This window comes from Phocoena sinus, chromosome 21 (assembly GCF_008692025.1).
Source record: "Phocoena sinus isolate mPhoSin1 chromosome 21, mPhoSin1.pri, whole genome shotgun sequence".
NCBI classification, from domain to species: Eukaryota; Metazoa; Chordata; class Mammalia; order Artiodactyla; family Phocoenidae; genus Phocoena; species Phocoena sinus.
The window spans coordinates 17,496,682-17,522,273 of NC_045783.1; the positions used below are offsets into that span (position 1 = coordinate 17,496,682).

General features: G+C 41.0%; 1 protein-coding gene across 1 annotated transcript in view; it reads left to right on the plus strand.

Moving 5' to 3' along the window:
* Positions 1-25,592, plus strand: part of LOC116746692 (microtubule-associated tumor suppressor 1 homolog) — a 151,767-nt gene that overhangs the window by 62,386 nt on the left and 63,789 nt on the right. The window lies entirely within an intron of this gene.

The window sequence follows — 25,592 nt, forward strand, 5'->3', positions numbered from 1 at the left end:
CAGGGAAGACTGAAAAAGAAGTCTAAGACACAGCCCTGATCCTTGAGTAACATAAAGGCTAGTTGGGGAGAGAGAGATGTGCATAAAGCAATGTAAAAGCTATTCAGAAGCATGCGTACACACGCACACACACACACACACACACACACACACACACACAATTGGGCACTGGTTATATACGAGTCATTTCACTTTTTTCTTTTTTTTTTAGCTATTTCTGAGATATACATTTTAAAGTAATAACTAGAATTATGACTTATAACATTATACCAGAACATATAAGATTTTTAGAAATTTCATGTAATGTCTGTCATTTCACTTTGAAATGTTTTACAAATGGTAAACTGCTTAATAATACTGGTGTGATATACTAGTTTCATAATGTGCCCTCATCATGTATGAAGAGACTAGTTTTTTTTCTTGAATTTTACGGAAAGATGTATTATAAAATCTTCAGGGATGTGAGGGTGACTAAGAAGTTAAACTTTGCTAATACGAACTTTGATTTATGTTGGTTTGTATATTAGAAGTAGTAAAGTCATGTTCGATTTATAAAATTTGAGAGCTTCCAAAGTAGCTGTTAAGTGTCTTCCTAAATTGGCAGAGGTTTGCATTTCTCTGTGTTAAAATAAGAACCGGAAATGGGAAAGGCAGCCCTTTTCATAGGGACTAAAACAGAAAGCCTGCTGGCCGTTCCAGTTGACCAGAACTCTGCAGGGAATACCCCTCATTTGAGCAGGTACAACACTGAGCAAATGAAAGGCATGTCAGATAGATTTAGAAGTAAGTTCCCTTATAAAAATAGTGACTGCTGTTGAATGGTCTGGGGAAAAAAAAAGTGCCTGAAGACTTAGGTGTTCACACATGTGAGAACATTTTGCAGAAACTAACAAAACCAACTAAATCCTCAGGGGATCTCTTTACCTGTCTACACCTTAGTATTTTTAGGTTTTATTGTCCAATCCTGTTATGAAGCTGTCGTGTGAGAAGCTTATAACATGCAGACGTGTTTTAAGGATGATTTACTTAGGTTCAGGCCTAAATAAATCAGGCCTTGTGCACCAAGGTCTTTGAGGGTCCTGGGGAGCAAACCCAGGAAGAGGTATGGCTGGCGGAAGAGGGATTTGCACACATTTCCATTTCCATCCCCGGAGGAACTGAGTGGGAAGGAGGAATTTGTCAGCTCGAAGTGTTCATCCTTTGGGAGGAAAACAGAAGAGACACTGAAGACACTGGGAGAAGCAACAATCCTCATTTTGGATGTTGCCACAGTTTGGGGAGCTGGGGCATAAGTGAGATCAAAGCTTTGGTTCTTACTGTCGCTGCCATACAAGGCTTATGGATTTTCCAGATGACGGGGAGCCCCTTCCTACTCGGGTGTCAGCAGCACCTGTGGCTTGGCGGCCCAGAGGGCCCTGGCCGCTGGCATCCTGGCCTCTTGTTAGAAGCGCTGTGTTCTAGCACCGCCATGGCCACAGGGAGCTGCATGAGCTAGTCGTTTCCGCTCCCTGGGCTTCTGTGAAGTAGGAGGGTTGGAGAATGTCAGGCTCCGTCAGCTTTTGCAGTCCTTATCTTTCTAGGGACAATTTGGAGCTCACCTAATTTTCTGAGTAGTGGCTGCTACTGGTGTGATTCTCTGGACCACAAGGTGCTCGAATCCCAGAAAACCTGAAGCGCACACTTTTAAGAAATTAGGCCAGTACCCAGGATGTATTGTAAATGATGGGATTCTTTTATGTAGATGATCCCACCAAGGAGTGACACAGTTTTGAAGTCCCTTTACTGTATGCTACATAATGCCATGCCTTAAAGAGGGAAAACTAGGTCTGCTTCGTCTTAATGAAAAGACAGGAAATTTATTGAGCTTTTATTAACCTGTATAAATAAGCTTAATAACTAAGCTATGCATTCAGAGTTTTTAATCCAAGTTAAAAATTAAATTATCTCTTACCTGGTGATTTTCCATATATAAATGGAAAAAAAAATCAGTGTAAACAGAAATTCTGTGGATTTGCATTTGAGTTTTTTTATTTTAGTGGTTGGAAGACTAACTTGATTATGCTGTGTTATGTTTTTAAAATATTAATAGCAACTAACTTGTTTGGACACTCACAGTAGATTGAGAGGTGTTTTGTCGTGGAGAACAGGAAACTTAATCGTCACAGAGTTAAAAGTAGAACAGAAAATCAAGAAGCAAAAACAATGTGCTTTTGGATCATTGAGCGCATATTGCCATTTACTGTACAATGAAGTGTTTGTGTCTTAGAAAATTGAAACCAAATGGATATCCTCTGTGCTCATACAAAGTTAGTCTCCTGAAAGGTAACCAGCAGAAATGTTCCAGCCAACTTGGGGTTTTCAATAAATCCTTTCAGAGAACTAAGTAGAAAACCAGACCTGGAGTTGAAATTGCCATTTTCTTGAAGCTTTGAAATGAATATGAGAAAGAATTGTAATTAAACCCAATGGCACTTTTCCATTTCACTTGTCAAAGTCTGGCAGTTCTAGTGTACAGCATGATGACTGTAGTTAACTCTGCTGTATAATATATAGGAAGGTTGTTAAGAGAATAGATCCTAAGAGTAAATCTCATTATGAGGGGAAAAAAAGTTTTCTAATTGCATCTAAATGAGGTGATGGATGTTAACTAAACTTACTGCGGTAATCCACTTCACAATACACGTTAAGTCAAATCATTATGCTGTATACTTTAAACTTACACAGTGATGTATGTCAATCATCTCATTAAAACTGGAAATAAAAAAGTAACTTAACAAGATCTGGAAGTTTGGGGCTTCCCTGGTGGTGTGCAGTGGTTGAGAGTCCACTTGCCGATGCAGGGGACACGGGTTCGTGCCCCGGTCCAGGAGGATCCCTCATGCCGCAGAGCGGCTGGGCCCGTGAGCCATGGCCGCTGAGCCTGCGCGTCCTGAGCCTGTGCTCCGCGACGGGAGAGGCCACAACAGTGAGAGGCCTGCGTACAGCAAAAAAAAAAAAAAAAAAAAATCTGGAAGTTTATCTGAAACCAGATTATAAGTGATTATAACAAACCAGATCTAAACTATCTTTGTTTCTTTGGAGTATGTATGTGTTTCAACCACTTAATTAAATAAGATGAGATAAGTAAGGGAAACTATTTCTAATAATAATTATAATGCCAGTGATAGAAGCTCACACTTATTAAATGCTTACCAAGTTCCAGGCTTTGTCTTTATCATTTCACCTATAAATTCATTTAATCCTCATAAGAGTTCTGTGAGGCTTATCTGCATTTTATAGAAGAGGAAGCCATCACAGTGAGGTTAAATAATTTGTCAAGGTTATGCAGCTAGAAAGTGGCAGAGGTAGTACATTCAGACCAGGTAACAGGACTCTGGAGTCCATGCTCGTAACCTTCACGGTATTAGTCTAAAGAAACACTTTCAGTCTGACCGTGAGTTTTGGAAAAATTCAAATTCTTATGCTCAGCTGGATACTTCGGAAACTGGCATTTCTCTTGTCGAGCTCTCGGCTTAACATTAGATATCGATTTACCATGACGTAAATGACTTTACATGGTCATTGCAGATTAATGCTGCTGAATAACTGCTTAGGAAATACTTTGAGATCCAGTCAGGCACCTTCAGAGAGCGCCTGCCACCCTCTTTCAGAGGTAAGGACAGTTCTTACCAGGTTTTAGATTATAAATATGTGTGTTCCTTCATACACACATGTAATTGACCTGCCAGTGACCAGCCTGAGCCAGGTAGGATTACAGAAATAGAACAAAATATACCCTCCCAACCCTCGCCCTGGGGCTCCTTTAAACTGCCTGGGGAGGGTGAATGCATGTTCCTGCAGCAACGAAGGAGCAGCACAAAGGGATCTGTAAGGGGTGTGGAAAAGGCCCTTAAGCGCTTTAGGATTTGGAGGAAAAGAATGTTCAGGGGCCCATCTGATCATAGCAGAGCCTGAAGAAAGGCCTCATGAAAGAGATGTTTCTCTAGCAGAAAACTGAAGACCATTTCAAAAGGGTAAATCTTCCTGTTAATTCATTTTATTGTGGATTAGTAAAATAAACATCCCAAACCTGTAATGACTTGCCTACCCTTATAGGTTTCTCTTCTTTCCAGCTCAGTTGTTTTTGTAAACTGATTTCTTGTTCATTTAGTGTTAGATTGATTTTAAAATCATTTCAATTTACTCTTGTATCATTTTGGCCTTTCTAGGCAAGAGTTTGAGAGATAGCAAGTAAAATTATGAGAAATGTATTCACGCTTGCAGAAGTTAATGGGGCTTCCCTGGTGGCACAGTGGTTTAGAGTCCGCCTGCCAATGCAGGGGACACAGGTTCATGCCCCGGTCCGGGAGGATCCCACATGCCGCGGAGCGCCTGGGCCCTTGAGCCATGGCCACTGAGCCTGCGCGTCCGGAGCCTGTGCTCCGCAACAGGAGAGGCCGCAACAGTGAGAGGCCTGCGTACCACACACAAAAAAAAAAACCCGGAAATGATCATCTAATAACTATTTCTAAAAGCCAACTTTAATGTGTTGCTTATAGATGGTTCTGTATTTGGATGTAGTTAAACCACGTTTTAAAGAACGTATCTCAATGTTTCTTGCTATAAGAAAAGTAATACTAGTAAAGTGTTTTGCATGCTAATGAAAGCTGTTCTAAGCTTTCTGAATGGATAACTCTCACAACTCATGAAGTATACGTACTGTGATTATTCCCACTCTACAAATGAGGATTTTGGGGTTTTGAAAGTTTAAGCAACTTGCCCAAAATTACAAAGTTAATAATTGGTGGAGACAGGGAACAGGCCCGACAGCCTGGTCCCAGGGTCTACGCTTCTGACCTCTGTCCGTTGCGTACATGCAGTAGTTCTGACACACTCACTTCATCATTTAACAAGGATCTATTGAGTGCCTGCTTGTGCTGGGAACTGTTCTAAGTGCTGGGCATGAAGAGGTGCACAAAAGAGACAAATTCTTGCCCCTGTGGAGCTTAAATTCTGGTTGGAAAATCAAACACGTGGACAAAATGTTTAGTGTGTAAGATAAGTGCTAAGGAGAAAAACAAAGCAGGGAAGGGAGTTAGATCTTTAAACAGGGTGACATTTGAGCCAACACGTGGAGGTGAAGGAGGGCAATATTTGGCTATCGTGGAGGGAACAGCAAGTGCGAAGATCAAGGTGAGGAAGTGGGGGGTGGAGCCTGAGGACCAGTGAGCTGTCGTGTGTGTGTGTGTGGGGGGGGGGGGGCAGCGGGCCAGGGCCTGGGCATGAGGCCAACCAGGGAGGGTCTTAGAGGCACCTGGGAGACGAGCCGTCTTCTCTCTTCTTCCTCATTTACATCGTCACTGTGAATTCTTGATCATGTTGCAGGCATTCCACACAATTCTGCTCCAGTAGTTGGCAAGTAATTCTGAGAAGACTGTTCCAGATATGGAATGACTCATAAACTGTGCAGTCTGTCTTATTTGTCCATTCGAGAAATGCTTTGAGCGCCTGCTGTGTGCTGGGCAGCCTACTAGATCCTGAGAACATAAACATGATTTATAGGTCCTTTTAATGCACTCACTAGTTGGAGGGTGAGGTGAAAGGCGGTGGTTTCAGAAAACCATTTGAGGGCAACCTCTTCATTCTTCAAACCCCAGCTGAACTGTCCTGTTCTCTGTGATACTTTGCATTTATTACACTGTGCTATAATTATTTCCTTCCATATCTGGAAGATATCCATAAGGATAGAGCCCAGGTCTTAGTTATTTTTATATTTTCCATCTCTCAGCACAGTGTACCTCTTACACAACAGGTGTAAAATGTTGTCTGGCTTGATTTGAATGGAAACTTGTATGAAGTACTATGTGTCCACAGTAAAGGGAACACCACTAACTCAGCCCAAGGGAAGGCTGGAGAAGGGTGGTGACATTGAACTGGGCTTGGAATGTGCGCATAGGGGTTTGCCAGGCATGGAAGGTTGCTGGCTTTCCCTGGGGTGCAAATGTAGCCTTAGGAAAGACCTGGAGTGTTGGGGGAACATGGTGGAGGGCAGGGTCAACATGCCTTGAGTAGGGTGTGTGTTAGGGTAAGTGATGGGTGAACCCCAAGGAAGGTCGAGGCAGATTAGTTCTAATAGTTTAGGTACAAACTTGTAAGAGTTACACCAGTATTTGGTAATAGAAAGCAGAGTGAGGGACTTCCCTGGTGGCACAGTGGTTAAGACTCCACGCTCCCAGTGCAGGGGGCCCAGGTTCGATCCCTGGTCTGGGAACTAGATCCCACATGCATGCCGCAACTAAAAGTTAGCATGCCACGACTAAAGAGCTGGTGAGCTGCAACTATGGAGCCCGCCTGCTGCAACTAAGACCCGACACACCCAAATAAATAAATATTTTTTAAAAAGAAAAAAAGAAAGCAGAGTGAAAATATTAAAAATGTTTTGGAGGGCTTCCCTGGTGGCGCAGTGGTTGAGAGTCCGCCTGCCGATGCAGGGGACACGGGTTCGTGCCCCGGTCTGGGAGGGTCCCGCATGCCGCGGAGCGGCTGGGCCCGTGAGCCATGGCCGCTGAGCCTGCGCGTCCGGAGCCTGTCCTCCGCAACGGGAGAGGCCACAACAGTGAGAGGCCCGCGTAACGCATAAAAAAAAAAAAAAAAAAAAAAAAAAAAAAAAAAAAAAAAAAAAAAAAAAAAATGTTTTGGAGGACAGGGGTCTGGTCAGCTTCGCTGGTGGTGAACAGTCCCAAGTGTCTCCTCAGCTTTCTTGTCTGGGTGGCCATGGGGTGAAACAGGGACTAGAGCAGCAAGAAGAAATTGTCAGAAAGAGAATCATGATGGGTTAGTTTGGGGCATGTTGAACTTGAAGAGACTAAAGACTTGAGAAAGCACCTCAAAGGCGTGTGTGCATGTTTGAGGCTTAAGACTGTAAAAACATGTGGAGGGTGAGGAAGCCTGTGGGAAAAGAGCTGGTAAAGAGATGAAGGACGGGGATGAGGGACAGCCAGGCGATGGCAGCATCCAGGTGTGTCCAGGGCACAGGCACGGTAGTCTTTGAAATAGAGACGGGGGTGCAGAGGGTGTAGATATAAATCCATTTGGAGATTAAATAGTGGGAGTTAAGAGTGCAGATTCAGACTAGCACCTGTGGAGAATGGACAGCTTCCTCTTTCAGATTTTCTGGCTCATTTTTATGAGGTTAGGTGATTTCTTTCAGGGGAGTTTGTGCAGATTTTATTGATTTATTTTTGTAGCCCTAGAAAGGGAAATAAACTGAAGACAGGGTTCAGTTTTGAGTCACAATGACCTCGTTGTTCAAAGTAGCTCCGCTCATGAATCTTGGCTTCTAATGAGACAGGAGGCTCCCCCAGGTGCCCACCTCGGTTCATATTAGGAGTTTTCAGTGTGAGTGCCAGGTGAGCTCACTCACGACCAGGTCAGTACATTTGCTGATGAACATGTGAAGAACCTTGCTTATCTTCGTGGTACCTGGGAAAGGATGCAACCTGTCTAAGCCTTTGACTTACTACACCCTTAGTTGCGGGACACATGTTCCCAGGCCTGTGATTCAGGAAGTTATTTTTGTTTAATCTCTACCTGAAGCAACAGACACCTTGTGAACATACTTGCAGAAACAGGTACTGACAGTATCACCATGAACGCTATGCTTCTGTGTAATTCGAGTCATCATGAGAACCTTGTTTTGTGGGATGTTCTTTTTTCTCTGTCAAATTACTGCCCTCTTAAGAGAGACTTGCTGTGTTCCTCTTGTGACTCACCTGTACTGCTATGACTTTATCTTTGGAGTTTACTCTCGAATCTAAGCAAACGGTGATGGTTATACAGAGTAGTTTCTTGTGCCCTACTGATATAATATTGCCTTAGCTAACTCAAGAATGTGACGAAAGTCACATTTTGCAATATATAAATGTGAATACATACTACTGAAATTCTGCATTTTGGAAGGTAATTTGTTTCCCTGGCAGACTGAAAGTGTAAACTGTGCAAGCCATACTCCAGAGCCTGAGGAATCGTGGGATAAGTAAGACATGATTCGTGGCCTCAAGGTACCAGCCAAGATGGGGCAATGGCAAGTTCATCCCTCATCACATCTGTCCTTATAGTACTATAAAAAAAGAGCTGTAGGATTTCAGAAGAGGGTAAGATTACAAATATCAAATTTTGTTGAAATTCTTCCTTGGAATAATAATATAGGTAATTCTGTAATATAATAGAGGTATACCTTTATATTACAGAAGGGCCAGTCTTGGTTTAGTATTGATGCTCTCTGCTGTTTAATTTTTGACACTGAAACCCCAGAATTAAAAATAAGAAGAACACATATGGATTGAGTTGTTTTTCAGGACTTGGCTGGTACACTAGGAAGTAGAAACGAAGGCACAGTTGGGGTTCAGAGTATGGAATATAAAGATTGAAGACAGTCAGTACAGAATGTATGGACATACGGAGGAGGGCAGGTGGGCAATTAGGATGTGATGCATCGGTGTGCAGGCATTCAGCAAAAAGAAGAGGTTCCGACAGAGCCCAGGTCTGTCTGTGTCAAGAAAGGAATGTGGGAGGCATTGTCCCAAGCAAGGTGAACCTTACTCTGCCCCTCTCTTATCTTGAATTTAACCAGCTAATTTGAATGTCACGTCAGGTTTCCAATGTCCCCTTCCCAACAGGCTATTTAAAAAGTATAGCACTTTAGAAGTGGGAAGGGGTGGGCGGGGAGAGAACATCCTTAATCGCATCAATGCCCAATAGTCTCTAACTTCACAATTTATAGCTATTCAATGCCTTTTCTTTTTACATATTCTCATGCGCTTATGCTTATGTATTTCTAATGGAGACAAACAGTTCCTACTGTTTTAAAAACCCCATGCCTAACAGTCAATAGGCAATTCCTTAATTGATTGAATTTTCTTTTTCATTTTAAAAGGTGTGGTGCCTATTTTCCTAGATTCTTAAATTTTTAAATATTCTTTAAAAATATGGTTTAAAAGGACTGTAGTCATCATCTCAATGTGCTGTGATTTATTTCTTCAGACTTCTTTGAACATTAGGTTGTTTCCAGTGTTTTTCAGTATGTTAAACAACTCTACCCTGAAGAACTTTGTATATCAGTACTTACGCTGTTCAGGTAAATTACTGAGATACATTCCTTTAGGTGGAATCAGAGGGTGTGAGCATTTTTAAGACTTTTGATACACGTTGCCAAGTTGCTCTTCAAAAATAGCGTGCAAGTCTGTGCTCCCACTCCCGAGTATATAAGCGTGTTTCCCAACACCCTAGCCAATGTGTATTTTTTTTAATTTCTTTTTTTTATTGAAATATAGTTGCTGTACAATATTATATAAATTACAGATGTATAATATAACGATTCACAATTTTTAAAGGTTATACTCCATTTATAGTTTTTATAAAATATTGGCTATATTCCCCGTGTTGACATTTCTAACGCCCTTGCCAAATATTCACTGTTTAGGAAAGTGCAAAATGGTATCTTATTTTAATTGGAATATGCTTGGCATTCAAATACTTGTTGGATAAATGTAGATACAAGGGTCACAGTGCTGAGGTACAGAAGTGAACGCAAGATGAAAACGTGCCCTCTGTGAAGTTACATTCTGCTGGGAGAGACAGGCTATTCATAAGTAAATCAGGTATAAAGGATGTTTGACAGCGTACAGCACTAAAGAGAGAAAAACTACTAACGCAGAATGGGGGGTGTGAAATGTTGAGGTGTATGGGCATGGGAAAGAGAGAGAGAGAGGTAGCTTTTGAGTAAAGGCCTGCGGGGAGCCAGCTGTATGAACATCTGGAAGAAAAATCACACCAGTCAGAGGAAAGAGCCAGTGGAAAGACCCTGAGGTGGAGCTTAACTGACAGCTCTTAGGAGTAGCAAGGGATGAAGTAAGGAAAAGTGAAATAGGAGATGAGGTGTGACAGGTAGTGGAGAGCCAGATCATGTATAGTCTTGAAAATCATAAGGACTTCGGCTCTTAACCAAAGTGACTTTAATTTTAACAGAATCACTGTTACAGCTGTGTAGAGAATACACTGAGTGGGAGTGAGAGACTCAGCAGAAACATCCATGAGGAAGCATGGCTATAATCATGGCAGGAGGCTGTGGCTCCATAGGGGTGTGGAAGGGTTGGGTGGGGGGGTGAGAGGGGGCCAGGTTTAGCTATACGTGTTGAAAATAAAGACAACAGGGTTTGCTGTTGGAATGAGGGTTGAGAGTAAAGGAGAGGAATCAGAGATAACCCTCAACACTTCGGTGTGAGCTGAGATGGGGAAGGATGATGGAGACACGGATGTTGGGAGGTGGGATCTCGTTGAGAAAAATCACAGGTACATCCATGGAGGTGTAGAGTAGAAAGTTGGATTTACAAGTCTAGAGTGCACAGGAGAAGTCTGGTCGAGGGAGATCAGTTTGGGATTCATCAACAGTTAGCTGGTATGTAAAGCCACTCGACTGGATGAGATTGCCCAGAGAGGAAGTATAGAAAGAGAATAGGTCAAGGGCACCTTTGGGGAATTGCATGGAGTCTCTGAAGTACCTCTGGGGTCCTCTTCAGCTTTAAAGGGCTAGAGAGTGGAGGAGGAATCACAAAGGAGACCAAGAAGGAACAGCCAGGAAGGTAGGAGGGAAGTCAGTGGAGAGTGGTGTCCTGGAGGCCAAGGAAAGAAAGCCTTTTAAGGAGAGAGGACGAGTCAACTGCACCAAATGCTGTGGACAGGAGCATGTATACGACACAGATCGTTTTAAACCAGAAGGCTGGGCGTTTACTTAACAGGAAGCTAGAGGTGGGCAGTTCCTGGGTTGGTGGTTCAATAATGTCATCTTAGGGCTTCCCTGGTGGCGCAGTGGTTGAGGGTCCGCCTGCCGATGCAGGGGACACGGGTTCGTGCCCCGGTCCGCGAGGATCCCACGTGCCACGGAGCGGCTGGGCCCGTGCGCCATGGCCGCTGAGCCTGCGCGTCCGGAGCCTGCGCTGCGCAACGCGAGAGGCCACAACAGTGAGAGGCCCGCGTACCGCAAACAAAACAAAACAAAACAAAAAAAATAATGTCATCTTTCTGTCCTTCCACTCGTCCTGCCTCGGCACTCGTCCTGCTTTTGTCTGTGACTTTTCAGTTTAAAGTATGGTCGCTAAGAGTTCCAAGCGCTAAGTCCCCCAACTGCTATGCGCAAAGGCTGGGAGCGAAGGGCCTTTCTCCCGACATGCCTGCCTAACTTTATCAGGGAGGGCAAGTCTTAACCAGCACCTTGCCTTCTGGCACTCTTATCTTTAAGTCTTATTGGCACAAACCGGATCACACCCCTAATTTGAAGAAAGGTTAGGACCGCAAGTATTTGGCTTTTTAAACCCTTCTATAGAATGTGAGCAAAGGAAATGGAGATTAGGAGTGACAGTCGGGGAGCCAGGGAAGAAGTGAGCCACGATAAGGTTAAACTGAAAAGAAACTGTATTGACTGTTTTAATTTATTCTTGTTTAGAGCTTTTGCTTACTTACACTGTTGGGGTATATGATTCTTCATTATTGATATGATATCTGTTGTCCTTTGTCCTGTGTTTTACTGTATGACTTTTTATTTTGTATACAGTGATTTAAAGATTTTTCCATTTTTATAGTCATATACATCTTTTAAGTTTTCCTATATTTTTATGCTTCCCAAAACCTCTACTAAAAGAGAAGATTGATCTGTATTTAATTATCTTAATTTGTATGCTTTTGGTTTCCTTTTTAATCCAATTTTAATATCTTCTTGATGTAGATGAGAGCTAGTAGCTAATATTTATATGTCACTTACTATGTGCCAGGTGCTGTTCTAAGCATTTAAAAATACACTCATTTAACTCTCACACGCACCTATGACATAAGTACCACTATAATCACCCCCATTCTTACATATGAGGACAAAAAAAAAAAAAAGGTCATGAAGAACCTAGGGGCAGGACGGGAATAAAGATGCGGATGTAGAGAATGGACTTGAAGATACAGGGAGGGAGAAGGGGAAGCTGGGACGAAGTGAGAGAGTGGCATGGACATATATACACTACCAAACGTAAAATAGATATCTAGTGGGAAGCAGCCACATAGCACAGGGAGATAGCTCGGTGCTTTGTGACCACCTAGAGGGGTGGGATAGGGAGGGTGGGAGGGAGGGAGATGCAAGAGGGAGGAGATATGGGGATATACGTATATGTATAGGTGATTCACTTTGTTATAAAGCAGAAACTAACCATTGTAAAGCAATTATACTCCAATAAAGATGTTAAAAAAAAAAAAAAGAATAGAATCCTTTCAAAAAAAAAAAGAAGGCTGCCCCCAGCCTGTGTGTTGGCAGGGCTGGGTTTAAACCTAGGCAGTCTGGCTCTAGATTGTTGACTTTTAACCGCTACACCGTGCTGCTTCTCACATTTTAATTTTTTAGAATATTCAAATATCTTATCACAAATAAATGTCTTCACTGATTGGAAATATCTCCACTATCTGATTCTGAATTTTTGTATTTCTGAGATTGATATACCAGTTTATTAATCTGTCAATATAATTTTTTACCATTAATAGACTGTTTTACTATTTTATAATGTACTATAATAACTAGTAGCACAAACTCCTAACTTTTTAAACTTTAAAAAATTGTAGTAAAATATATATTACATAAAATGTACCCTTTTCACAACTTAAACGTACAGTTCAGTGGTATGAAGTCCACTCCCATGGTTGTACAGCCCATACCAGCATCCCGTATCCAGAACTTTTCATCTTCTCCACCTGAAACTGTCCACTGAACACTGACTCCTTACTGCCCCCTTCCCTCAACTCCGGGCAACCACCATTCTATTCTTCTCTTTCTATGAATTTGACCACTGTAGGTAACCTATATAAGAGAAGTCATACAGTGTTTGTCCTTTTGTGACCGGCTTACTTCACTTAGCATAATGTCTTTAGGTCCATCTATATTGTAGCCTGTGTCAGAATTCCTTCTTTTTTAAAGGCTGAATAAATATTTCATGGTATGTATATGCCACGTTTTGTTTATCCAGGCATCTACTAATGGGTACTTCAATTGCTTCCACCCTTTGGCTATTATAAATAATGATGCTGTGAACCTGGTATTCGGATATGTCTTGAAGATCCTGCTTTCAGGTTTTTTGGGTGAATACCCAGAAGTTGAATTGCTGGATCATAAGGTAGTTCTATTTTTAATTTTTTTTTTTTTTGTTATTTTCGCGGTACGCGGGCCTCTCACTGCTGTGGCCTCTCACGTTGTGGAGCAGAGGCTCCGGACGCGCAGGCTCAGCGACCATGGCTCACAGGCCCAGCCGCTCCGCGGCATATGGGTTCTTCCCGGACCGGGGCACGAACTCGTGTCCCCTGCATCGGCAGGCGGACTCTCAACCACTGTGCCACCAGGGAAGCCCTATTTTTAATTTTGTGAGGAACCCAACACACCATTTTCCACAGCAGCTACACCATTTTACTATTCTCGCACCAATACACAGTGTCCTAATTTCTTCACGTTCTTGCTGACGCTTATTTTCTGTCTTGTTTTTATAATAGCCATCCTAATAGACGTGAAGTGGTATCTTATTGTGATTTTGATTTGCATTTCCCTAATGACTAATGATGTGGAGCAATTTTTCATGTGCTTCTCAGCCATTGTATATCTTCTTTTGGGGAAAGTTCTATTCAGGTCCTGTGCCCATTTTTTTTTTTAAGTCTTTATTGAATTTGTTACAATATTGCTTCTGTTTTATGTTTTGGCTTTTTGGCCCTGAGGCATGTGGGATCTTAGCTCCCTGACCAGGGATCGAACCTGCACTCCCTGCATTGGAAGGCGAAATCTTAACCACTCGACCGCCAGGGAAGCCCCTTTGCCTATTTTTAAATCATTGTTTGTTGTTGCTCTTGGTGTTGAGTTATAATCCTCATTTTTATGTTCTAAAAAATTTTTGACTCTTCTTACTCATTCTAGACTAGTTTCAATTGTTTTAAAAAAAACTCTCCCAATTTCCCCTTTAAAAATAATCACATATGATTTAAATAGGAATAGTAATCAATTAATATGGTAATTCAGGGAAGAATGAACATGTATGTCCCACTTATTCAAATCTTTTATGCCCCCATTTTTGTAATTTATCATCATACTAGCACTATTTGATACATTTATTCATAGAAATAGTGTGTGTGCAACTACTTTTTGTTGCTAAAGCAAAGGATCTTTTTCCTTTTATTTCCTGGTCCATCAGAAAGCTGTCGATTGTTGCACAGTACTTATTTTGTAAGCAGCTTATCAGGTCTGTTTAAATAATTTTTAAACAACAGTACTCTACCATTGAAGCAAAATTTTTAAACATCTACATTAGTGTCAACGAGAGAATTTGGTCCTCCAGGTTGAGAGGGAATCTGCAGCCATAGTTTCACATGTGTATGATTTATTTCTCCCGTAACTTATTGTTGATTTTTTTTTATCCCTTGGGGTAGCTTTACTTTTGTTTCATAATAATAATTCATAGTTACCATAGATACTTACTCCAAAGGTCACTTCCTCTATATAGTTGTATTTAAAGAGTTATAATTATATTGGGTTGGCCAAAAAGTCCCTTTTTGGCTTTTAAGTAAAAATAAAAGACACATTTTTCGTTTTCACCAAGAACTTTATTGAACGATGTATTCACCCTTTTGTTCCACTACCTTCTGCCATTTTTCAGGCAACTTCATAATTCCATCTTCCCCAAACTTTTTTATCTTTTGGGGCAAAGAACTGTCCCAGGTGCCTTTTATGGTCTTCCAGGGAATTGAAATTTTTTTCCATTAAGAGAATTTTGTAAAGACCTAAATAGATGGAAATCCAAAGATGCAATGTCTGATGAATACAGCAAATGAATCGGAACTTTCCAAGTTGTAACAGTTTTCGCCTGGTCATCAAAGAAATATGCAGTCTTGCATTATCCTGATGGAAGATTATGCATTTTCTGTTGACTAATTCTGGACGCTTTTCGTCGAGTGCTGCTTTCAGTTGGTCTAACTGGGAGCAGTACTTGTTGGAATTAATCATTTGGTTTTCAGAAGGAGCTCATAATAGAGGACTCTCTTCCAATCCCACCGTATACACAATATCACCTTCTTTGGATGAAGACCGGCCTTTGGTGTGGTTGATGGTGGTTTATTTCACTTGCTCCACGATCTCTTCCGTTCCACATTATTGCACAGTATCCACTTTTCATCACTTGTCACAATTTGTTTTATTTTTAAAATAAATTTATTTAGTTATTTTTAAAATTTATTTATTTATGGCTGCATTGGGTCTTCGTTGCTGTGCACCGGCTTTCTCTAGTTGCAGCGAGCACGGGCTACTCTTCGTTGCAGTGCGCGGGCTTCTCATCGCAGTGGCTTCTCTTGTTGCGGAGCCCGGGCTCTAGGCACGTGGGTTTCAGTAGTTGTGGCTCACGGGCTCAGTAGTTGTGGCTCGCGGGCTCTAGAGCGCAGGCTCAGTAGTTGTGGCACACGGGCTTAATTGTTCTGCAGCATGTGGGATCTTCCCAGACCAGGGATTGAGCCCGTGTCCCCTGCATTGGCAGGTGGATTCTTAACCACTGTGCCACCAGGGAGGCCCCACAATTTGTTTTAAAAACGGAACATTTTTTTACGTTTAAGTAGAGACTCAGCTGCAGAAATATAGTCAAGAAGTTTTTTTTCACTTAACTTATGTGGAACCCAAACATCAAAGCAATTAATATAACCAAGTTGGTACAAATGATTTTCAGCACTTGATTTGGACATTTTGAGTATGTTGGCTATCTCCCGCATGGTATAACGTTGATTGTTCTCAATTAATGTCTTGATTTGATCACTATCAACTTCAACTGGCCTACCTGACCGTGGAGCATTGTTCAGCGAGAAATCTCCAGCACGAAACTTTGAAAACCACTTTTGACACATTCAGTCAGTCACGGCACCTTCTCCATACACTGCACAAATCTTTTTTTTGTGTTTTGGTTGCATTTTTACCTTTGTTGAAATAATAAAGCATAATATGCTGAAAATGTTGCTTTTTTCTTCAATATTAAAATGGCTACCCAAAAATTTACCAATTTTGATTTTTTAAAAATGCATGCTGATATGACAGTTGTCACATACAATCTAATGAAGTAGTCTTGAATGAAGTTAAAGACAAGTAAGTGATACTAGAGCCATCTTATGGAAAAAACTGAATGAAACCTTTTGGCCAACCCAGTAGCTTTAAACGTATTCTTATTTTTTGTATTTTAACTATCTATGTAGTTTATTTGGCATTTTCTCTTCCTGGCTCTAGTAGTTAGTGGCACTTGCCTTCTTAAGAATATTTGTTACATTTTATATAATAATTTATATTTTAAATTGCATATATTAATATGTAGCTTATTTATTCAGACTGACCTCAGTAATCTCCTTTTCATTGTCTAGTTAAAAGCCCCATCGCCTCTAGCCCTGGCAGGTGCACTAGCCTCCTGAGTGTTCCCCTGATTATTTTTTTAATAAATTTATTTATTTTACTCATCTATCTTTGACTGCGTTGGGTCCTCATTGCTGCGTGTGGGCTTTCTTTAGTTGCGGCGAGCAGGGCTACTCTTCATTGTGGTGCGTGGGCTTCTCATTGCTGTGTGTTCTCCTGTTGCAGAGCATGGGCTCTAGGTTCGCGGGCTTGTAGTAGTTGTGGCACTTGGGCTCAGTAGTTGGGGCTCACAGACTCTGGAGCTCAGGCTCAGTACTTGTGGCGCACGGGCTTAGTTGCTCCGTGGCACATGGGATCTTCTCAGACCAGGGACTGAACCCATGTCCCCTGCATTGGCAGGTGGATTCTTAACCTCTGCACCACCAGGGAAGTCCTGTTCCCCTGATTTAAAACTCTTCCCTTTGGTCAGCTCTTCATAGTGCTGCCACATGATCAAGTTCTGATGCAAGTGCTCAGGAAGCTGCAGTGCCCCTCCCTCTCCATCCTCCCACCACACCCCTCCCCCAACAATTAGGGTCTAAAGTTCTTACACTCCATTCCTAGGAAGGCTCTGGGAGCTTTCTCCTGGAGAATGCGTCATTTAATGTAAGAGTCAGAACAAAGGAGGTGCCATTCAGGAGTTCATTCTTTGGCTTTAATTTCCAGTCCAAGGAAACATACCATTATGGTATCATGAAGAATTTTGCAGCAGTAAAGTGACTTTTCATCATGGCCATATAAAAGTATCAATTTAAGGCATTGACTTCTTTTTTCTTTTTCTTAGTAAAATTAAAATCATTAAAGAATACCTAATGCTTACAGATGCATAGGAATAAGAATATTAGAATCTACTTACTTTAATTATTGATCCAGTTTATCTGTTTTTAGTTTTTTAGTCTATTTTGTCTTGAGTATCTTTTATCTGATTAAATGTTTGACCACATTGACTTTAATAATATTTTTTAGTTTTTATTATAAAAAATAGGCTTATCGTTAAAAAAAAATTCACATGGAGTGATATGTAAGTATATAAAGTAAGAAGGGAAAATTCCCCCTTTCTGTCCGTTTCCTTCTCTTTTCCCCCATGTCCCACTGTGCTCTATCCTATAAGGGGCCCATAAAAATTTTGCTGTATCCTTCTGGAATTTTTCAATATATAGATAAGTATAAACTTAAAGAGATAGGGTAATATTAACATTGTCCTTTTTTTTTCACTTAATCTTTCTTATGGATTTTCAGTTTTGTAAGGTGTTCCTTAATGATTTTTTGTTGTTGAATAACAGTGCATTTAATCGGATTTTCCAAGGTGGTTTTCCGAGTAAATTGTTGGGTGAAGGTATGCTTCAAATCCAGTAGAATCTCTGTGTTACTATATAAGGCAAAGTGAAGATGTTATTCTTGCCAGATTTTTCCCTAGACAAAAGATGGTTATAATTATAGAATCAGAACAAATGTGTTATCTATATGTAGGGTGATGCTAACAGCATGAGCTTAAAATAAACCACTAAGGTCAATACTGTCTCTGCAGGTAGATCTTAAACGGTTATGATTCACATCTGGGATAAGTTACACGGTGTGAAGTAAACTGGTAAATGTCATCTCTTCAGAACTTGTAAGAGCAGTCCTGTATTGATTTCATTGTTGAAGGATGCTGTGTTTAGGTTTCTCAGAGGTGCTCAGTCCAGGGTTGCAATGTCTTACTTTTAATACTGCTTATGATGTGTATGTTTTACTGCTTCTTTATATAAAGTCCAGTCACAGGCACCTTAGGTCAACTCTGCTACTGAGTTAAACATTATGACCATTGGGGAAGCAGCTAAGTACCTTTGTTGTGGTCCCACAGTTTTAGCATTCACTACAGGAGCACCTTCCTAGCAAGAGGGGTTCAGGCTGGCCCCCAAGCCTGGCACGTCTGTCCACGGCACAGTCGAGGGAACAGTGGGCAGGTGGTAAGTTACCTGCATTCTAGGCCCTTCTGTCACTGGTTATAGGTGTGCGACCTAAGTAAGCCGTTTAACCACTTAAGTAGGTTGCTCATCTGTAAACTGGGGATGGTGATAGTAATGCACTGTTAGGATTCGTCTCCATTCCAAAGAGTAATCCTTCAGTGAAGTAGGCATCGTTCTGTGTCCTCAGTGACTGCTCGTCAAGAGTGATGGAAGAACAGGGAGGACTTTGGCTGGGACACAAATTGCCACTAGATGGAAGGGGTGGGGCTGGATTGGGGTGACAGTGAGACTTGTGAAAATGGGAGGGGCCAGTTCAGGGGAATGATAATTGGGCTTGGGGTAAGTGCCAGGCTGTGTGTTGGAATCAGAGAGGGTACAGGTGTGTAGTAATTCTGAGGCACACTGAGAAATGTCTGTAAACCTACAATGCTTTCAGAAACAAAGCCATGAGATATCCCTTTCTGAAAAAAAGTTAATTTTCCAAACGTACTGAGCCTTGGCTGCCTTGTGGCTCTGACACAGAAATTTTCATCCGTCCCTTACCCAGCCTTGCTTATTGTTTCCAATAATGATGACTCATCAGAATGTTTTTGCCAAAGGAGCAGCAATTTGGTAAATTTAAATTCTAAAAATCTGTTTATCCCTCCAAGAGCAGGTAAAACCAGTGGCCAAATATAAATTAAAAAATCAAATGGCTACTTGAATATTGGTTATTTGCTAATTATTATAAGGAATGTAAAGAACACTGTCTCCCTTTAATTGATAGACTGAAGAGTCTATTAACAAAGGACAAATAAGCTTTTGTAAAAATTGGTTAAGTGTTGAATGCTTCAATGTAGATGATGAGAGAAAACATTATCAGAATTTGTCCTTCACTCTTGGCCTTTAAAATTTTTTAAAATAGCTCTATTACTGTTATTATAATTCTGTGTATATTTTTTGATTTCATTGAGGTATAATTGACAATTGTAAGATATTTGATTTATTTACATATACATTGTGAAAGGATTTACACCATCTAGTTAATAAACACGTTATCACCTTACGTATTTATTGTGTGTATGTAAGAACATTTAAGTTCTACTCTTACAGCAAATTTCAATACAGCGATAACGCTGTGTATCACCTCTAGTTACCGTGTCTTACATTATCCTCAGACCTTACGCATCTGAGGGCTGACGGTCTGTACCCTTTTCCAACCTCTTCTTGTCTCCCCCATCCTACTTTTGGCCTCAAAAGAGAAATTCATTCATTCAGCAAACATTAAGTCTTACACCACGCTAGACACTTTGCTGGGTCCTCAGGGAACGGAATTGAATCAGGTTCTTTTCCTGTTCTCAGGGGCTGTGGAGACTAGTCTGAGAGGCGTATTGAAACAGATGCCATGACAGAAGGAAGTATGGGTCTGAGCATAAAAGAAGGTGTGGTCCATGGCACTCAGCAGGGAATGTCCTGGAAGGAAAGGCTTTACAAAGAGGTTGGGATTCTCAGCTGTACTTCTCAGACTTAATGTGTATTTAAATTACCAGGGGATCTTGTTAAAAGGGAGACCGGGATTCAGTAAACCTGGGCTGACGCAGCAAGGATTTAAAAGAGAATCGTCAACTCACTTTGTATTCACTGGGCAGAGTTTGAGGACTGGAGGGAAAGAAGGCCATTGCATTCACAGGGTTGGGCAGAGCAGAAGAATAGAGTAAAACATCCCGGAAAAATAAAAAGAAGGGGTGTGTGTGTGTGTGTGTGTGTGTGTGTGTGTGTGTATGTACGCACAGCGAGGTAGGGGCATGGTGAAGCATAAGGGGGAAGAATTGGGTAGGAATCAACCAACCCTAGGACTGCCTTTTATGTCTTTAAAATTAAATATTAATTAAGAGGCTTAAGAATAATGTCATCCTGCAGATAATGGGGAATCACAGATTATAGATTGGGTCATGACCTTAGTTTTCACATTCAGGAGATCAACACCATGGAGCTGGAAAGGATCGAAGGAAAGAACTTTGGGGTCTAATACAGTTATTCAGGCAAAGTGTAAGAGAGTAAATAAGGATTTGTAGCATTTGAATTGAGGGGAGGAACACCTCTTTGAAAACAAATGATGTGGGCTTCCCTGGTGGCGCAGTGGTTAGGAATCCGCCTGCCAATGCAGGGGACACGGGTTTGAGCCCTGGTCCGGGAAGATCCACATGCCACGGAGCAACTAAGCCCATGTACCACAACGACTGAGCCTGTGTTCTAGAGCCCGTGAGCCACAACTACTGAGCCCACGTGCCACAACTGCTGAACCCGGGAGCCTAGAGCCCATGCTTCGCAACAAGAGATGCCACCGCAATGAGAAGCCCGCGCACCGCAACGAAGAGTAGCCCTTGCTCACCGCAACTAGAGAAAGCCCGCGCGCAGCAACCAAGACCCAATGCAGCCAAAAATAAATTAATTAAATAAATTTTTTTTAAAAAAGAAAGGAAAGGAAAGAAATGATGTGCCTTTTGAATTGGAATAGCACATCCTGGTGTCAGGGAGAAAAAGAGAAAACGGGTGATTGGAGCAGGGCTCACACTGATGTACAAGATTCAGTACAGGGTGAGGCTGCAGACAGGAGAACTTTAGATGCCAGGCCTAAGGCACTTCAGCTCTTTTTCTCTATTAAGATGAGATTTTTATAAGTGAAATAACTGGGACAAAGAAGTGAGCATTACTTTTTGGAAAACCTACTTTACTCCCTTAGGGTGCCATTAGTAATATGTGACACTATCATTTGCAGGTAAGGTCCTTTTCAACTCTTGATATTCTTCAGTTATATGATCCAGGTAGCATTGAGAAACTTAACGTTAGATTAAATGAGACTCTGATGGGGGAAGAAAGATGATTCCAATGTTTTGGGGCTGGGAAAAAGGAAAATTTAATTATGGTTAGCATAAGTAGGTAGGAGGTTGTCTAATTGTCCGAGTTGGAAAGGTTCAACAAGAAATTGAAAATGTGAGTGGCATTGGGATTCAGGAAGACAGAGCTGCAGATGGGAATTTGGGATTCATCCATATAAGGCAATGGTTAGAGTAAAGTCGATAAAATAGACTCTCCTGGAGAGACGGATATGAAGAAAGTAGGAGCAAAGGCACGGACTTGCGAAATGCCCGTGTTCAGGCGTGAGCGTCAGAATGGTGAGGTTTCAAAGATGCCGGGGAAGGGGAAGCGTCCGTACATCTTGCTGTTAAGTGGCAACACTTTTGCTGCAAGCAAGAGTTAGGAGTTTGAGTGAGGACCCTTTAAGTTTGGCAAATAAAGAGTAAAGATGAAAAGGTAAGATGAAAAAGATGCTAATAATATAGCACCACCTGCTGTTAGGCATTTATAGCACCACCTGCTGTTGTTAGGCATTAGACATTTTAAAATTGTTTTTCTCAAGTTGACTTTTTCTTCCTTCCTGTTTTGGTTGTTTTTTAATGTTCACCTATGTTTTATATGGTAGCTTAGTGTGTGAATGCACTAATGTGTTTCCTTTTTAATCAATGATATGGGGGGAAGTCATGTCAGTTTGTTTATTCCTTGATTTCAACTTTGCTAAAAGCTTCTGTCTCCAGTGGCTCTTCTGGTCTCTGTGTCACAGAAGACGTGAGTTAACTACTTCAGGATTACAGGGACCCCTCCTGCGGGATTCTGAATATTCATTTTACGTTTTGACTCACTTGTTCATGTAGGAGTTCAGGTTTACAAGATTAAAGTTTTTGGAGTGAATAGCAGTGGAAACATTTTTTTTTTTTTAAACCCCCAAGGAAAACCTGCATCCTTGAAACTGCACAGCCGTCTTGGGTGAATTCGCCTAGACCACTTCCTAAATCCAAAGCATCTCTGAAAAGTTCTGCGCTGCGGAGGACGGGAAGCACCTCCTCTGTTGCCAGCACCCACACTGATCTGAGCACTTACAGCAATAACTGTAAGTCAGTCTTATTTCAGACTTTGGGGCTTGTTGAAACTGTAGTTTTAAGAGAAATCTTATGCGCTACAAATTATCAGAATTTTTGGTTCTGTGATTTAGGGGAAAATATGCATCTTGCTTCTCCCTTGGAATTGCTCTAAAAGCTTAGCAGGAAAAACAAATTCTTTCAACGACATTCTCTTTTGATGAATGTGCTATGAAACATAGAAATATTTATCTGTTGAAGGCAACTGGTATTTTTTTGCATGAAGGATTCTAAAGTGTATAATTTGAAGAGGGTGGGGTTTTTTTGGCTTGTTTAAGGAAAGAAAGCAATCTAGAGGCTATTGGAACCCAACTGGAAATCAGAAAAAAAGATAACTTCAGTTTCATTTATTTTGTAAGTGGCTATATTTTGTAGATGTGTTTTTTCTAACCTTAAACTTTGGATGCTAGATTCAGTGTATTAAGAGTAGTATATTATAACTCCAAGCCTAGTTTTAAGTAATTTAAACAGAATATATTTTGGGGGTTTTCAGTTAGTATGAATTCAGTTTGCTGTGTATAAAATGAGTGAATTGAATTATCCCTTTCGTTCAAAAGATGTATTTGGCCTTAGTGTTTATTTGCTCATTTCCTTTTTAATTTCTTTCACAGAATTTATGGGTTAACTAATTTGAGCAATTTTGGAGTGCCTGCTGTGTACAGGCACCACTGTAGATGCTGTGAAGGATATGAGATATCAAAGAAATGGTCCCTATTCTCAAAGGTAGCTGAGAAAGAAGATATTTATGTGGATAACTAGAATATCAGATAAAACAAGATATAAGGGAGTGGTGGGGAAGAGGGAAGTTCTCTCCGCTTGAAGGGGAGGATCTGTTTCTTCTTTCCGGTGAGGGGACAGGGACAAAGTGTAGTCATGGTTATGAACCTTCTGGGTGTGGAGCAATGTGTAGGGTTACCATACATTCTTTCTTTCATTTCCTCTCAAATAACTTCTGTTACCCTTTTTCTATATGCAAGGTAATTGAGGCCCAGAGAGGTTGTCGCTGGTCCAAGGGCACTCAGCCAACATGTGACAGAATTGAGAATGTGTTTGTGGAGGGTAAGGCACTGAATTAATGACCAAATTAATGAACACATTTCCGAGAGGGCATTTAGCAGCAGGAGTCGGTCTCCTATGAGAGTCAGTAGCTGTATACTGGACCTTTAGGAACGCTGAAATTTGTTACTTGAAATTAAATGGGACAGTTATCCGCTTATGATTTGAATTTTGAAGTTGTGGCATAAGATCAGAAGGGTTTGCATGTATCCGTTGATTCTTGATGATTTGAAAAGGTAATTCACACGTGTATTCTTTTAAGGTCATTTCACTTGCAGTGCTCCCTGTTTGTAAAGGGAAGTTTTGAAAACATTCTGCCAAGATGGAAGCACCAAGGTGTTCTCGGGGGCTGGAGGGTTGTGTAGCGCTGGCACTCGTGGCCCTGGCAGGAGGCACGTCCCGTGGAGCCCCGCTGCCCAGCACCCCTGCCGACGGCCATGTTGCGGTGGCCCCATTCAGGACCGTGTCTGACACTCCTAAGGAGGGTGTCAAATGCTTTTGTCCATTCCTTTTTGTCTTTTAACAAAGGGGCTTCCCGTGTACCCACAGAGCCTGTCTAGGGGCTGTGTCTCTGTCGCAGATGAAGCATTCAAATCAATGTCTCTTTCTTAGTTGGATTTGCTAGCTGGTTTAATCTGTTCTGTGTAGTGCCTTGGAGCTTACAGATTTTTTTCCTTCTCCATTCTAATTCACTAAGAGCAAGCATGAGGGATAGGGGAGTGAACATGGCTGCAGTTTTTCCTGCCTAAGCTTGCTTTGATCCTTTTAAATGACTATACCAGGAGGATTTCGCAGTTGTACAGAAACGGATACTTCTTCGAAAATATTTATCAATTCTACACTCACCCCACCGACTGGCTCAGAGAGGCACTACGATGCTACCTTATTGACACTGCTGGTTCTGGGATCCTACAGCCTTTGTATAGTTCCTTTGTTAGCCACGTTTACTGGGAAAAGAAGTAGGTCGATGATTTCTGGTTTGATTCTTTCTTTGTAAGCATGTTTAAATTTTATTCAATAAATTGATTTAGCATCTCTTGATTGCTATTTTTATAACTTGTAATTTGTTAATTGTATTTCTTGGGCATGTTTATATTTAAGTTGTGAAGGATTCTGTCTACCAGTTTATTGTGTATTTTATGTGTTTTGAGACTCGGACTAAATATAATTCAGCAGCATTGTCGAAGTTCATTGCACATGAAATTATTTTATAAGACTAGTTAATGGTCTCATTTTTGATTAAATAACTGGTTGTTTTTGTGTGTGTACCTAATCGTTGTACGAGGATAGAAGAATGCTTTCCTAGAATTAAAATGAAAACATCACATTTATTTTACTCATATCTAAAAATATTTTAAAATGTGCACTTTTTAAAGATACCTTAAAACATGAAAAAAATCATTTTGAGCTGCAGTTTTCCTATTTCTGACAATGATGGGTCATATTAGGAAATAACTTAATCTTTTGATCAGTGTTTTAAATTCATATTGGGTTAAGCCTTTGAACGATTTTAAAGCTTGTTTTCTTGTTTTGTCCATTCCTTTCTTTGTGACGCGATGCTGTCAGTGCAATCACTTTTGAGACTGCAGAGTGCTGTTGTAAAATTAGCATCTGGTTCTCCGTGCTTAGGGCTGTTATAGAAATAGCATGACCAAGTTTTAAAGTGACTGAATCAAGATCTATAAGACAATAAATCTTTCTTATTTGCGGGTTTCAGCAGGTTCTTTGTGTGTGTTCTCTTCAGCACAGAAAATTTTAAAGTTACAGTATTGATTTTTTTTAATATTAGCATGAAACATTGCATAGTAGTTTCTATGTCAAATATGCTCATTTTTAGAGGTTAATTGTTGTAAGCTCTTCCAGACTCAGATAGCTAAGTTCCAGTTTTTAAGATCATTGGATAAAAATGTTGTATATATATATGTGTGTGTATATGTGTGTGTGTGTGTGTGTGTGTGTGTGTGTGTGTATATATATGTCTTGAAAAGAGTTGAAAGTTTGAGGACCTTTGTGTGAGTGTAGAAAAAGGTCTCAGGAGAGCTTGTAATTTTGCCGTATTAGCAAATATGAAGTTCAAGCACTTCCTACTCCTACCAGTTTAGCCACAAAATCCTAAGCACATTTATTTTTGAGAGACAGGTGGTGAGGGGAAATAAAAGGATGCAC